Source organism: Stenella coeruleoalba (genome assembly GCF_951394435.1).
Source record: "Stenella coeruleoalba genome assembly, chromosome: 17".
Classification (NCBI taxonomy): domain Eukaryota; kingdom Metazoa; phylum Chordata; class Mammalia; order Artiodactyla; family Delphinidae; genus Stenella; species Stenella coeruleoalba.
Genome location: NC_137163.1, coordinates 48,154,272 through 48,168,707, shown reverse-complemented (window position 1 = coordinate 48,168,707; position 14,436 = coordinate 48,154,272). Strand labels below are relative to the sequence as shown.

The window sequence follows — 14,436 nt, the reverse complement described above, 5'->3', positions numbered from 1 at the left end:
TAGGAAAGAGAATTTAAGGCTTAAGTCTTTTTTTTTTTAAGGAAAACTGCCTTATTACTATGAGATAAGAAAATTGTTTCCTTCTTTTCTTCCTTGCTTTCTTCTTTTTCTTTTTTTTAACCTTTTTAATTTTGGATATTTGACCTCTAAGCTGAGATGACTGAAAATGCCTCCTCTGGGCATCAACCTTTTTGAAAGACTTTTTCCCCGTCCCTAAGGGCTATTTGTCTCTTGGAGGCATTGCCTGCATTACTCACCAAGAGGCAAGCATTTGTCCTTGTACTAAATGCTGACATCTCCTGATAAGAGGGAAGCTGCAAAGTAGAAGAATTGAAGGTCAATATGTTGATAGTGGTCTCAAGAGCATTGATGTACATTTGTGTATTGGGGAAGGGGAGAGAAGCTTGAGGGTGGGCCAGTGGGGAGGGGTAAATATTTTGTGATGCTGTCTACCTATGGGCTTATAAAGTTTACAGCTGCATTAGGAGGACAAGCATTACCATTAGCATGAAAAGTAGGGCAGACCTCAGTTGCAAAAGCTTCTAGCCATACACATAGGGCAATACGTAAATGATACACCTTATTGCATTCACCCATTCACCCTCCCCTGTTCATGCTAATTGGAAATTTCAGTCCATTTCAGAGAAGTAACACAACTATCGATCATTTTCCCTGGCACGAATCTTCCTAGAGCTCACGCACTAGCCCATGTGTCTTAGATTTAATATCTGATCACTAGCTGGATTGAAGCCAAGAGGTGGTTCCCAAAGTTGCTGCACATGAGAATCACCTGGGGAACTCTGAGACCTCCCTGTGCCCAGGCTCCTCCCTAGACCTACTGAATCAAAATCTCTGGGGCTGGGACCCAGACACCAATGTTTTTCTTAAAAGCTCTTTAGGTAATTCAAATGAGCAGCAAAGCTTGAGAAGCAGCCCAATAACGGGAACAAACTTATTTCACACAGATAAAGTGGGGCAATTCATATGTTAAAAGAACATGAATATATGTCCATGCCTCTCTCACGCTTTGTCACAGTTTACCCTTCCCCCTCCCCATATCCTCAAGTCCGTTCTCTAGTAAGTCTGTGTCTTTATTCCTGTTTTACCCCTAGGTTCTTCATGACATTTTTTTTCTTAAATTCTATATATATGTGTTAGCATACGGTATTTGTCTCTCTCTTTCTGACTGACTTCTACACTGTTGGTGGGGATGTAAATTGGTGCAACCACTATGGAAAACACTATGGCAGTTCCTCAAAAAGCTAAAAATAGAGCTACCATATGATCCAGCAATCTTACTCCTGGGCATATATCTGGACAAAACTATAATTCGAAAACATACATGCACCCCTATGTTCACAGCAGCACTATTTATAATAGCCAAGACATGCAAACAACCTAAATGTCCACTCACAGATGAATGGATAAAGAAGATGTGATATATATAAAATGGAATACTACTCAGCTATAAAAAAGAATGAAATAATGCCATTTGCAGCAACATGGCTGGACCTAGAGACTATTATACTAAATGAAGTAAGTGAGAAGGAGAAAGACAAATACCATATGATATCACTTATATGTGGAATCTAGAATATGATACAAATGAACTTATCCATGAAACAGAAACAGACTCACAGACATAGCACACAAACTTGTGGTTCCCGAGGGGAAGGGGGAGGTGGGGGAGTGATGGATTGGGAGTTTGGGATTAGCAGAGGTAACCTATTATATATATGATGGATAAACAACAAGGTCCTACTGTATAGTACAGGGAACTATAGTCAATGTCCTGTAATTAACCATAATGGAAAAGAATATGAAAAATTGTATATATGTATAACTGAATCACTTAGTTGTACAGCATAAACTAACACAACATTGTATATCAACTATACTTCAGTAAAATAAATTTTTAAAAAAAGGAAAAGAAACATGAATATATATATATATACATATATATATATATATATTTCTTTTTTTCCTCTTTATTCTGTTTGTGTTTCAAATAGGCTTTTTTTTTCCTTCTGCAAAAAGCGTTATTGTTTCCATTTGGTCCAAGGCTTGGGAGAGGGCTCCAGGGCGGTTACAAAGCTGCCTAGTAGCTGCAGAGTTCAGGCAGAAGCTCTGATGCCAGAGGGGCTCCTCAGAGGCCGCTGGACTTCAGAGACTCCTGTTTGTGCTCGAGGGTGAGCCTTTCAAAGAGATACTCGCCCAGCACAGCCTGCGGACCAGCCAGCCTGCGGAGGTTGGTCAGGTGGTCGCCCATCTTCTTGATGAGTTTCACCTGCTCCTCCAGGAAGCGGCTCTCCAGGAAGTCACAGAGGTGGGAGCCTGCGCGGGCGGAACCCAGGGCGCGCAGATCTGACAGTGCCTGGTGCAGGCTCTTCTCCCTAAGAATGGCGGCTTCCACAGCGTCCTGGGTTTTACCCCACTCATCTTGAGAAGGCTTCCGCGCATCCTGGAAGAGGGCGCGGCCACAGCAGTGGTTTTGCATTTTCAAGAGATGCTGGGCGCCCTCACACTTCTCCTCAGCCAGTTGGCGAAAAATGTGGCCCGCACTGTCCAGAGTCCCATTGTTGCTGTCGAAATAGAAGCTCAGAGAGAGGTAAGTGTCCCCAGATGCATGTTGAACAGGCGGTGGACGGCGGCCTCCACCTCGATGGAATAATTCTGACGAACCTGGGAACTCGTGGTTGATCAGTGAGAAGGAGCTAAGCTCAAAAAACGGTGTTGGCCTGTCCTGGAGGCTGAGGATAGCTGAGTGGCTGATTCCAAAGGTTGCGACAGGAAGAAAGGTTGGAGGGTGGTCGGGGGCTGGAGCAAGGAGCGTCCCTGGGTCTGTTCATTCCAAACACTGTTGAAGCAAAAGACAGAACTGCAGGACTGCCGAGCGCACTGCCTCAAATAGGCTTTGATATAAATGAACAAGAAGTCCAAGCAAGGACAAAACTTACCCTTCCCCCCACCAAAATAGCTGGCGATACTAGAATCTAGACCTGGGAAGGGATTCTTCCATTACCTTCTGAACATTCCAAGCCACTAGAGCAGTGGTTCTCAAAGTATGGTCACCTTGTAACCAAGCAGTACCCTATGGGGCCTTCCTAGGACAGACCCATCCCCCATATCCTCTGCTGTAGTTCCTCTCTGAAGTACTCAGATAATAGTATCTCAGGCATATTTCTTGAGTTTTCAGATGCTAAAAACCACCACCCAATGGAAGAAATTAACTCCTTGATGATCATGAGCACGTAGCCCCCAGACCTTCTGGTACCTAAGGATGGATAATGTTACCTGCCCTGTGGCCTCCACATCAACCAATCAGAGGATTGTGCACGAGCTGATCACATTCCCTGGGACGTCCCTCCCTCACCTGGCCTTTAAAAATGCTTTGCTGAAATCCTTTGGAGATTTCAGGGTGTTTTGGAACTCGGGCCACCCCTCTCCTTGCTCGATCCTTCAATAAACCTTTCTCTGCTCCAGACTCCAACCTTTAGGTTTGTTTGGCCTCACTGTGCTTCAGACACACGAACCTGCATTCGGTAACAACCTGACCAGTTTTACCAGCGTCCCCTGATAATGTGTCAGATATTCAAGTTTTAGGGCCCTGTCCCAGCCCTATGGAATCAGCAACTCTAGTGGGGCTCAGTGATCTCTGTTATAACAGGCCCTCCAGATGATTTTTATTCACCTTAAAGTTTGAAAATATCTGCATTGTCAGCTGGCCAAAGCGTCCACCAGCAGGTGAAGGGGAGTGGTGCCTGGAAAAGATAGGGACCAGCCAAGGCAAATACAGCAGCATTTGCCGTGGTAGTAATGGAGAATGCCTTTTCTCCACTGGTTGGCACAGACTAGGATCTGGGAGCAGTGGCAGGGTTATTTAGGATGCTTTACATTTCAATGTAGAGGGACCGCTGTCCTGGTTTACCAGGGACTTCCCCTGTGTGAGCACTTAAACTCTCATCCTGGCAAACCCCTTAGCCCTGGGTTTGAAAAACGTAGGGAATAACATGAAATTTAGGGGAAACATGATCTAGGTTTTGGGCGAGTCACAAGTGCTAATTAAAGCTAAGCAAGTATGGACAACACTAGCGTTCTTTAGCCCTTTGCGGGGAGGTAAATCTGATTGGGTGAAAGGACTTATTGTTAAGAGATCTTTGTAGAAACATCCCCTTCTGCTTAGTCCGCTGGTTCTCAGTTCTGGCTAGACATTGGCATCGTCTGAGGAGATTTAAAATGATTTTATTGGTCTACGATGACCAACCGTCAGTGTGAGGGTTTTTAAAAAGTGCTTCAGATGATTCTAATGCACAACCAAATTTAGGTGCCACTGCTTAAGCTTTTGAACCGCTGCTGCATATTTTCACCTCATCTTCCTATGAGAATATCCAACTGTACTTGAGGTTTGTTTTTTTTTCTTTTTCTTTTTTTAACTGTCTTATTATAAGATTTACTGTCTTAAATAAGGTTGAATGTACAGAAAATCTTGCTAGTCCATCTGGTATAGCTGGATACTTAGAATAATATAGTTAAGATATATACCATCTAAGTATTGTGACTGGCCTTTTTTTTGAAATTAACATATGCATTGAATTAGTATGTTCTCTTTTGAAGTTGTTCTGTTGGGGAGCTATACCTCTAATCTGCCATTGCTAAATATCTGGACACCTCTTATTAGGAATTGCTTTTAGAAATCTTTAGGGATTAAAACCAAGATTGCTGTATTATTTGTACTGGAACCACAAAAACCTCACAGAGTTCCCCCGCTGTACCTTCTACCCCCATCTCTAACCCTTGGCAACTTCTAATCTGTTCTCCATCTCCACGGTTTTGTTATTTTAAGAATAATATGTAAACATAATCATGAATTACTTAATCTTCGAAGATCGGCTTTTCAGAATTTTTCCCTCGGCATCATTCCCTTGAAGTTCATTTCAATTTTTGCATATATTAATAATTTGTTCCTTTTTGTTGCTCGGTAGTATTCTATCATAAGATTTTATCACAATTTGTTTCAACATTCATCCACTGAAAGACATTTGGGTAGTTGCCAGTTTTTGGCTATTATAAATAAAACTGCTATGAACATTTATGTGTAAGTTTCTGTGGGAACTTAATTAAGTTTTTGTTTCTTTTGGATAAATGCTCAAGAGTACAATTACTGCGTTGTAGGGTGAATCTACTTTTAGGATTAAAAGAGACTGTCAAGCTGTTGATCAGAGTGGCTAAACCATTTTATTTTCCCACCAGTGATGTGATATAATTTTTCTATGTACTCGCCAGCATTTGATGTTGTCACTATACTTTAATTTTAGTTACTCTCTGACATCTCATTATGGTCTTAATTTGCATTTCCCTAATGGCTAATGATGCTGAGCATCTTTTCATGTGCTCCTTTGCCGTGTGTATATTCTCTTCCATGAAATGTCTGTTCCTGTCTTCTGCCTATTTTCTAGTTGGATTTTTTTAAGTTGTTTGGAGAGTTCTTTGTATATTATAGATACAAGTCATTTGTCTCATATGGGATTTTCAAATATGTTTTCCTACTGTGTAATTTGAGTTTTCATCCACTTAAAAGGATCTTCTATGAAGCATTTTTAACTCATTTTGATGAGATCCAATTTATCAGTTTTTGCCTTTATTGATCATACTTTTGGTGTCAAGTCTAAGAATTATTCCCCTAGTTCTAGATGCCAAACATTTTCTCCTATTTTTTTTCTAAAAATGCCCTGCTTTTACATTTAAGATTATGATCCACTTTGATTTAATTTTTGTGTAAGGTGTGGAGGTTAAGGTTCATTTTTTGTTTGTTTTTGTCGAGGGATGTCCAACTGTTTCAGTACCATTTTTTGAAAAGTCTATTCTTCCTTGATAGCTTTTGCACTGCTGTCAAAAACAAGTTATATGTATTTATGTCAGTCTATTTCTGGGTTCTCTATTCCATTCCATTGATCTATGTATCTACCCTCCATCATTACTGCAAAATCTTGAAATTGGGTAGATTAATTCCTCCCATTTTCACCTTCCTTTACAAGTTGTTTTAGCTATTCTTCAGCCTCTTCTTACCATATAAATCTTAGAATAAGCTTGTCTATGTCCACAAAAACCTTGAGGGCATTTTAAGAGTAATTGTGTTAAGCCTCTTAACTTGGGGAGAATTGACATCTTTATCATGTTGTGTTTTCTAATCCATGAACAAGGTGTGTCTCCCTATTTGTTTGGGACTTAAAAATTTTTCTTCATCAGCATTTTGTAATTTTCAGTCTAGAGGTCCTATAAATGTCTTATTGGGCTTATATTTAAGTATTTATTTAGGTCAGTTGTAAATGGCATCACATAGTTTTATTTAAGCTTCTACACATTTGTTATTAATATATAATTTGATAAAATTGTGGTGATCTTGTACTCTAAATCATTTACAAACTAATATTATTTCTCAAGCTTTTTGTGGATTCCTTGGTATTTTCTCCATTTAGATTATCATCTCATCTTCAGATACAGACAGTTTTACTTTTCCTTATTCAGTATAATAGGATATATTGCTATTCAACATTCAGTAGGATATGTTCCTTCCTATGCAACGTAGTAGGAATAGTCCTTTTATCTTTTAAATAAACTTTTAAAAAATTTAACTTTTAAATTTATGTATTTATTTATTTTTGCTTTATTTTCTTACTAGAACCTCCAGTGATATATTTAATAAAAGTGGTGAGAGCAGATATCGGTGCCTTGTTTCTGAGCTTACAGAGAAAGCATCCAGTCTTTCACAGTTAAATATAATGTCGGTATAGGTTGTTTGTAGATCATCTTTATGAGTTTCAGTATGCTCCTTTTCTATTCCTAGTTTGCTTGGAGTTTTTTTTCTTCTTTTTTTAAAATCATGAATGGGATTGGATTTTGTCAGATGCTTTCTCTGCATTAATGGATAGGATCACATGACTTTTCCCCCTTAATCTATTGGATATGGTGGATTACACTGTTTAATTTTCCAATATTTAACCAACTTTGCATAACTGGAATAAATCCCACTTGGTCATGGTATATTATTCTTTTCATATATTTCTGGATTTAATTTGCTAATATTTGGCCGAGGGTTTTTCAGCCAATTTCATAAAAAATATTGGTCTGTAGGTTTCTTCTTTCTATACTATCCCTGTCTGGTTTTGGTATCAAGGTAATACTGGCTTCATAAAATTAATTAGAAACTGTTCCCTCTACTTCTATTTCTTATCAAATCATGTAAAATTGGTGTTAATTCTTTAAGTCTTGGGTAAAAGTGAAACATCTAAGCCTGAACATTTCTTTTGGGAGTTTTTAAATGAAAAACCAGTATTTCTAATGGTTACAGGAAAATTGAGATTATCTATTTCATCTTGGCTGAGTTTTGGTAGTTTTGGGTGTAGAAACATTGGCCCATTTCATCTACATTTTTGAATTTCTAGTGTAGACTTGTTCATAGTAACTTGTCCCTCATTAACCTGCAGGATATGTCATGGTATCCCTGGTTGCATTTCTGATATCTGTGATTTGTGCCATCTCTCTGTTTAATCTTTGTCAGTCTTTCTAGATCTTTATTGGTTAGATTGCTTATTTCAAAGAACCAGCCTTTTGTTTCATTGATTTCCCCCCCTATTTTCCTGTTTTCAGTTTCATGGATTTCTGTTTCATTTTTATTATTTCCTTCTTTCTGCTTGTTTAGTGTTTTTTTCCTCTTCCTTTTTTACTATTTTAATATAGAAAATTAGATTATTGCTTTGAAATATTTTCTTTCCCAATTTAGTGCTATAAACTTCCCTTTCAGCATTGCTTTCACTTCATTCCGCAAACTTTGATCTGTTATATCTCCATTTTCTTTCATTCTATGCATTTAAAATTTTTTTCCTTGATGCTGTCTTTTTTACCCATGAGTTATTTGGAAGTGTGATGTTTAGTTTTCATGTGATTGAAGATTTTCCTGTTGTCTTTCTCTTATTGATTTCTAGTCTGATTCCATTATGGCTAGAGAACATACTCTCTATGATTTTAATTCTTTTAAATCTGCTAATGTTTTTTTATCGCCCAGTATATGGTATATGAGTGAATGTTCCATGGACACTTGAATATGTATTCTGCTCTTACTGAGTGTGTTCTTTAAATGTCAGTTATATCCTGTTGATTGATGATGTTTTCAGTTCTTCCATATCCTTGCTGATTTTTCTCTCTGGTAGTTGTATAAATTGCTGTGTTGAAGTCTCAAATAATAATTGTGGATTTAAAACTTTCTCCTTTTACCTTTTTCAGTGTTTGCTTCATGCATTTTGAAGTTCTGTTGTTTGGTGCACACACATTTAGTATCACTAGGTCATCTAGGTGGATTATTCCTGTTATCTTTATGTAATGACCCTCTTTGCCCCTAATAATTTCCTTTGCGCTGAAGTCTACTTTATCTGATATTAATATAGCCATTCCTGCTTTTTCTGATTAATGTTCACATGATATATCATTTTCATCCTTTTACTTTGAACTACCTATATCATGATGTTTAAAGTAAGCTTCTTATAGACAGTATATAGTTGGATCATGCTTGCGATTTTTTAATCTACTCTTCCAATCTCTGTCTTTGACTTGGTTATTTAGATCATTTACCGTTAATGTAATTATTGCCATGTCAAAGATTTGGTCTACCATGTTATTTTTTGTTTTGTCTTTTACCTTAGTTTCTCAATCCTGTGTTTCCCTTATTTTTCCTTCTTGTGGGTTACTTAAACATTTTTTAATAAGTCCATTTTAATTTAATTCATTTATAATCATTTGTGTATACTGTTTGTATAGTTTTCTTAGTGGTTGCTTTTGGCATTACAGTATACATATGTAACTTATCATAGCCTACTGGAATCAGTGTTTCATTACTTCAAGTGAAGTTTCAAAATTTTACTTCCATTTAGGTCTCTTAATATTCCCCAGTTTTAAAGTATGATTTTCTGTAGTATTTCCTTTCTCTACATTGAGAACCCCATCAGATGGTGTCATCATTTTTGCTTTGACCATCATATAGAATTTAAGAAACTCATGAGGCTAATGATAGTCTCTTATATTTACCCCATTTGTTTTCACCCATTCCATTGTTCCCCTTTTCTTTCTGAAGTTCCCAGTCTTCTGTTATTGTTTATGTTTTCATAACAGTAGGTGATATCTTGGATTTCCAGTGCAACTGGATATGAGTTTCAGGAAACACTGAGCCTGGCTCACTTAATGCTACTGAGTTGGGGGGTTTGTATATGTTGGGCCTGTTGGCACAGCAGATGCTAGCAGATTAGACTAATGTTGATGGGACTAGTGCCACAGGAGGATGGGTTCCCATTCAGGCTATACTGCTGCTACAGTAGATCAAGTCCCCCTCTACCCCAAGTGTGGGGCAGTGACCTGCTGCTGTCACTGCTTTGTATTAGGCTCCTTTTGCCTCAGGTGTGTGGTGGGATCCCTTGGAAGCTGCTGCTGCTGCTGCTGTCAATCACAAGGTTAAATTCATTTCAGAAATACTTAAGTATAAATATATAGCCTGGCTCTTGTAGGACCTCTGTATTTTTTTTTTATTGCTTTCATACAAATTATCCCAAATTTAGTGACTCAAATCAATGTAAATTTACGACCTTACAAGTCTGAATTTGGTCTCAATTGAGTAAAAGTGTTGGCAGGATCGACAGATGAATGGATAAAGATGTGGCACATATATACAATGGAATATTACTCAGCCATAAAAAGAAATGAAATTGAGTTATTTGTAGTGAGGTGGATTGACCTAGAGACTGTCATACAGAGTGAAGTAAGTCAGAAAGAGAAAAACAAATACCATATGCTAACACATATATATGGAATCTAAAAAAAAAAAGAAAAAATGGTTATGAAGAACCTAGGGGCAGGGCAGGAATAAAGATGCAGCCATAGAGAGTGGACTTGAGGACACAGGGATGGGGAAGGGTAATCTGGGATGAAGTGAGAGAGTGGCATGGACATATATACACTACCAAATGTAAAAGAGCTAGCTAGTGGGAAGCAGCCACAAAGCACAGGGAGATCAGCTCTGTGCTTTGTGTCCACCTAGATGTGTGGGATAGGGAAGGGAGGGTGGGAGGGAGATGCAAGAGGGAGGAGATATAGGGATATATGTATATGTATAGCTGATTCACTTTGTTATGAAGCAGAAACTAACACGCCATTGTAAAGCAATTATACTCCAATAAAGATGGTTAAAAAAGAAAAAAAAGTGTTGGCAGAGCTACATTCTTTTCTGGAGGCTCTTAGGGGTGTTTCTGTTCCCTGGACTTTATCCGCTTCCAGTGGTCACTTGTAGTCCTTGACTCAGAGTCCCCTTTCTCCACCTACAAACCCCAAAATGTTGCATCTCTCTGATTCTGCTTCTATTAGGACATCTCTCTCTTTCTCTTTCTACAGTTGGGAATGGTTTTCTGCTTTTAAGGACTCATGCAATTAGATTTGTTCCATGAGGTAAACCAGGATAATCTTTCTATCTCAAGGCCTATAACTTCAGTCATATCTGCAAAGTCCTCTTTACCATGTAAGGTAACATATTATTGGGTTCTAGGGATTAGGGTGAGGGCATTTTTAGGAGCCATTATGCTGCCTACCACACCCTTAACAAGTGACCTTGAGAAAATTACTGAGACTTTAAAGCCTTACTTTCCTCAAACATAAAATGGAAAGAAAGATAACTAGTTAATATCATGAAAGTGAAACAGTATATATGAAATCAACTAATTCAAAAAATAAGATTTCTTCTTTTTCTTTATAATTGGCATGATTCTCAGAGTTCAGTTACTTGAAGAGTTCCTTTTTTTTAAACAGAACTAAGGAATTTCAGGGTTCAGGTGCTGTAAGATTGTCTGAATTATCTGAGTAGCAATTAGCTAAGCACAGGTGTAAAGCATTTGATTTACTCCCTGGTGTCCTTTATCTTCTCATCCAACTAAATCCATATCCCTTGTCTAGCTCCAGCCAGTAGAGTCAGAGCTCGTTTTACTATTTAACTAAAGTTCAATTTAAGTTTGCTCTACATCTCCAGATTCTCAGCCCTGGTTGCATATTATAATCACCTGGGGAGATTTCAAGACCTACTTGATGCCAGAGTTTTACCTATCATGGATATTTGAAGAGGGACCTGGAATGAAATGCTCTAGCTTATGGTTTGGGGAGCCAAATCATAGTCTACACTGAGCCAAATCATTTGCGAAATCACCTCTAAAAAGCAATTTATCTGTGGTGACTGATGCTCTTCCTTTGTCAGTATGCTTGTCCCTCTTTGGGGGAAAAGAAGAAGGGGAAAAAAACCCCAGCGGTTGGGCTCCCTGAATTATAACCTGATGCTGTGGAATTAGTGTTGGCTCAGAGCACACATCTTCGGATACCCATTCTCTCGCCTGCTTCCTTGCATGAGCTTATATCCTTGGGCAGTTTTTCATCCACCACCCTCTTTTGCTTCTAATCTTAGCAAGTAAAGTCTCTCCTTAATGAAACAGCATTTCATGAGACTTACTGGGAGCATAGGTCTATCCTATGTTAGCTAAAGCAGATATAAGTGATGTATTTTTGGCGTTCATCCTTGTGGGTTGGAGAGAGAAGACAGAATTTTATCCTTTAGGTGTCATATGACTGGGCAAATGGGCTCATTCCCTCTACTGCCTACCATGTAAAATACTGAGGGTGTTACCTCTAGAAGGTATCTTCTAGGTATCAAAATAGCTCAGATAAGTCATATTTCTCAGTAAAAGGTGACAAAACTATGGCTTAGGTGGTGAATTTTCCATGTCAATTTGTCTGGGCCACCATGCCCAGTTATTTGGTCAAATATTATTCTGGATATTTCTGTGATGGTGTTTTTGTGTTTTTAAAAATTTTTATGTTTTATTTATTTATGATTTTCGGCTGCATTGGGTCTTCGTTGCTACACGTGGGCTTTCTCTATTTGCAGCAAGTGAGGGCTACTCTTTGTTGTGGTGTGCGGGCTTCTCATTGCGGTGGCTTCTCTTGTTGCAGAGCATGGGCGCTAGGTGCACGGGCTCAGTAGCTGTGGTGCATGGGCTTAGTTGCTCCACGGCATGTGAGATCTTCCCAGACCAGGGCTCAATCCCGTGTCCCCTGCATTGGCAGGCGGATTCTTAACCACTGTGCCACCAGGGTAGTCCCTATGATGGTGTTTTGGGATGAAATTCATAACTAAATTTGTGGTGGACTTTGAGTAAAGCAGATTATCCTCCATAATATGCATGGGCTTCATCCAATCAGGTGAAGCTCTTAATAAAGACTGACCTCCCTGTCGCAAAAAGGAATTCTGCCAGAAGACTTACAGAAATTGAACTGCAACTCTTCCTAGAGTTTCTAGACAGCCTAATCTGCAGCTTTTGAATTTACCAAGCCTCTATTATTGTGTGAACCAATTGTTTAAAATCTCTCTCTCTCTTTCTCTATCTTTATATAGATATGGATATAGATCTAGATATCAATATCGATATCTAGATCTATATCTGTCAGTATATATGGGCACATTGTATACACATGCTGTTGGTTCTGTTTTTCTGGAGAACCTTGACTAATACAGTGGCCCATATAAATAAAAGGATGAACCCAAGTTCACCCAGGTAGAAAGTAGTACAATGAGAACTGGAACTTAAGGCCTCATGACTCATTCAGCTGTGAACACTGACCCAGAACTGGCGTCCGCACACTCTGGCCCACTGATCAGATCTTGCTTGACTCCTGGTTTTGTACATAACGTTTGGCTTGAACACACCGCATCCATTCATTAACGTATTGTGCATGGCTGTTTCTGTGCTACAGCAGCAGATGGGCAGTTGTAATGCAGACGTATGGTACAGAAAATCCAAAATATTTACTATCTGACCCTTTACAAAAAAGATCTGCTGACCCCTGCTCTAGGATGCCATCTGATTTCTGATAGCACCGAGGAGAATAATTCATGCACATTGGGATAGATTGTTAATCTCATGTCCTCCTTAGGTCAAAGATCTCTTAAATGCTCACCCTTGCAATAGCCAGCTTGGGGAGCATTGTCTGAGGATGCAGAAATTTTTCTTGCCAGGTCTTTCCAATCCACACTGCTCCCTGACTATGGTTCTTAAAACCTATTTTTTAAAAAAATTTTTATTGGAGTATAGTTGATGTACAGTGTTGTGTTAGTTTCAGGTGTACAGCAAAGTGAATCAGTTATACATGTATATATATCCACTTTTTTGTTTTCTTTTTTCAGTACGCGGGCCTCTCACTGTTGTGGCCTTTCCCGTTGTGGAGCACAGGCTCCAGACGCGCAGGCTCAGCGGCCATGGCTCACGGGCCCAGCCGCTCCGCGGCATGTGGGATCTTCACGGACCGGGGCACGAACCCGTGTCCCCTGCATCAGCAGGCAGACTCTCAACCACTGTGCCACCAGGGAAGCCCCACTTTTATTTTTTTTTTTGGAGTCTTTTCCAAATAGCCCATTACAGAGTACTGAATGGAGTTCCCTGGGCTAATAAGAAGAGCAGGTTCTTACTAGTTATCTATTTCATGTATAGTAGTGTGTATATTTCAGTCCCAATCTCCCAATTTAGCCTCCCTGCCACAATCCCCTGGTAACCCTAAGTTTGTTTTCTACATCCGTGCCTCTACTTCTAAAACCTGTCTATTTTAACCAACTACCACTCATTGCTTACTGTCTCTGGCTTCATGTACTTGATAATAAATCTACTTCTTGTTCTATCCTGGATGACATGTTCCAAGGACTGAGATAATATCTTATTCTACATAATTTGTCCTTGATATTGTCTATCTTGGGGTCTTCATCTATGTCCCAAAGAAGACAGTCACTCTGTCTTCTAGTACTACTACTAATACCACATTTTATGGCATGAATTTGACCCAATGCACTGAACTATCCCTTTAGAAGCTGTATGCAACCTGTCACTGGGTTTTAGCACAGGGGTAGAACTCAGATTAGTGATCATATATAAACAAATCTACTTGACCAGAAACTTTTTGTCTCACCGTTTATTACACAAGTAACTTCTGTCTTTGCATCTATGATGTAAATATTTTTAATTTCCTAAATTATCTGAAAAATTATTTAGAGCTTCCATTTCAGTAGGCATTGGAATTGCTGTGTTATGACTATTTCATTATTTTATTTCCAAGTGTTAAATTAGGCTTCAAGCTTTGGCCAAGAGTAGACAGGAAAGGGTTTCAAAGAAATGAAGAGTGGGAAAAACTTCTGATGCAAGGGAGACTTAATAAAGATTTGATTTTGAATCAATAATTTATAATAAAGGTTTGAGTTTGAATCAATAATTTATGTCATTGCAAAATAGCTCCCTGGTAAAAGTCCATTCTTTGGTAATCATTAAGTACAGAAATTAACAATCAAAATATGCAGTGATCTTCTTCATTTTC

General features: G+C 38.8%; 1 pseudogene across 1 annotated transcript; it reads right to left on the bottom strand.

The window, feature by feature from the left end:
* Positions 1-2,146: 2,146 nt before the first annotated feature.
* On the bottom strand, positions 2,147-3,033 carry LOC307176374 (ferritin light chain-like; annotated as a pseudogene). The gene is made up of 2 exons: positions 3,023-3,033; positions 2,147-2,689 (listed from the first exon to the last, which is right to left on the bottom strand). The product of its transcript is annotated as a ferritin light chain-like (transcript).
* Positions 3,034-14,436: the final 11,403 nt, after the last annotated feature.